Source organism: Pinus tabuliformis, chromosome 8 (genome assembly GCF_031772625.1).
Source record: "Pinus tabuliformis cultivar Carrire ecotype Pingquan chromosome 8, CPIR1, whole genome shotgun sequence".
NCBI lineage: Eukaryota > Viridiplantae > Streptophyta > Pinopsida > Pinales > Pinaceae > Pinus > Pinus tabuliformis.
This window is the reverse complement of record NC_142294.1, coordinates 617,494,123-617,496,707: the sequence shown is the minus strand read 5'-3', so window position 1 is coordinate 617,496,707 and position 2,585 is coordinate 617,494,123.

Genomic DNA, 2,585 nt, shown 5'->3' with positions numbered 1-2,585 from the left:
GTTTATTTTAATTAACAATAAAATTAATCTTAAATTAATCTTTGATAGGATACTAATTTTAACCCTTAATTAAGCTATTAACTAATTTTAAATATTAAATTTTTTTTATTTTTTTTTTTTTTGTTTTTTTTTTCCTTCTTATGACCCTTAGGTTACTCTAATACTTTCATTTTTATAACTTTTATAAATAACTATTAAATTAAGTATTATCATTTTTTTTTTACTTTTATACTTTCATATTTATAACTTTTATAAATAACTATTTTATTTTATTTTTTATTTTTTTAACATAGTCCATTTAACTCATATTTTAATAAGAATATAACTAACTATATTACCCTAATACTTATATATTTAACAACTTTTATAACTAATTATTCATTACTCTAATATTTATAATAACTTTTATAATTAAATATTAATTAATATTAATTTATTTTATAATTAATTTAGTTTAATATATATTTATAACTATAAATGGTCCTTTTACTTTTATTTTAATTAATTTATTTATTTAAATATAGGTTTTTGTCCCTAATCTGGTCCTTCTAACCATTTCTTGGTCAAATTTAGCCGTTAGACAATATAGTCGTTATGTGGTCAAGAATTATAGCCATTGCATGTTCTAATCTAACTATTTAAGATGCTAAGCTAGATCTGATTCTTCAACTTGTCCTGACGATGAACCACATTGGTCGGTTCGAAACACATCGACAAATGAAATTTCTTGTGATTTACGCCAAAAAATCTCTCATAAATCTTTTTTTTATTCTTAATTTCGTAAAGTTATAGAATATTTAATATTGAAATTATTGGATCAAAATTTAAATCTTTGTCAAAGTTTTTTGTGTTTATCTTTCTCAAGGGACATAGAGTTCAATTTGGTGTTTTGTTGGGAAAGAAGATAATATAACTTCCATAATTGGATTTTTGGTTGGTTTAAAAGACAAAACAAATATATAAATTTTCATACTATATATATTTACTTTAGGTATTGAAATTATGACAATAGCGCTTTTATATAGTTTGGATTGGAAAAAAAAACCTATAATAAAACATTTTTTGAACTTTACATATTGAAAATACGACAATAGCACTTTTATATAGTTTTGATTGGAAAAAGAAACCTATAATAAAACATTTTTTGAAATGAATTATAATGGGTTTTTGGGAAAGGATTTAGTTTGACGTTAAAATGTTATGTAGGAATGACATTAAACGACTAGAAGAGGCCCTGGGCCATGGACTCGCTCCAAAAAGAGGTTTTGTAACTAACCATCATACTTAGTCACCATTCTTCTAGCCTTTTAATGGCTATGGATAATTTTTGGATTCACGGAAAAAATTTCCACCGTGTAGATGACAAATATTAGGTATGGCTAATATATCTTTGACACATGGCAACTTGGTGACTTTCAATGCCAAGATCTCAGCGAATAAAAACGACAAGAATACTCAAGACCATGAGAATCTCCTTTTTTAAATCATGTAATGTAAATTTTGCTTTTTGCTAAGTCTATATTAACAATTGTATAAAAAAATAAATCTAAAACTACTAAATCCCCTCCTTAAAAAAGTTTAAAATATATATTTAAAATTAGACAAAATTGATGTACATTCCATACATCCAAAATTTTAAATTAATATTTATTATATTAACCCAACACTTTAATATAAACATATATTCTCAATTTAAATTAAAAACAATCATTTCCACCGATCTCCAAAAATAAAGCTACCATATACTATCATCTTGTCTCTCCATAAATATCAAATTACTTGTTCTTATTGTCCACATTATTTATTATATTCCCAACACAACCCTTTAATATAAATATATATTCTCAATTTAAATAAAAATAAATAAAATAATATTTCCACCGATCCCAAAGGTAAAGCTACCCTATACTATCATCTTATCTCTCCATAAATATCAAATTACTTGTTCTTATTTTAAACATTATTTTATCTATAATAGTGTCCACATTATTTTATGATCGAATTCCATAGTAAAAATTCCAACCAAATTTATTCTTTACCTTCTCCATTCCACTTCTTCTTAATGGTAGGGCCACCATGTACTACCATTCCAATCTCCCATCGTTATCAAACTACTTGCTCTCAACATCCATATTATTTTATTCACTGATGGTACCCACATTGTTCGATTATTGAATTCAATAATAAAAGCTTTCAATAAAGTTCCTAGCCAATCTTGAAAAAATTGTAATTATATATTTTTATTATATTCTTATTGCCGATATGATTGGCAGCATTTTCAATCATCTTATCTTTCTTTCTTTTTTCTTTCTTTTTTTTTCGAAGGTGGCAAAACCTATCAAACTCAGGTGTCAAACCAACAGTGAGGACAGCCATCTCTGGCTGCTATCCGCGAATGTCGGTTTGACTCATCACTGTTATCAAGGAAAACCACGCCACCTGTAATAACCCACTGGTGGTCCGTAAGGGAGCAGGCTTTCACTCCTGCCAGATGCCTCTGGGTCTTGGGCCGTTAACCTGTTTCCTTACGTCTGAGGAAGACGAGCTCTTACTATAAATATCAAACTAATTACTCTTAATATTTG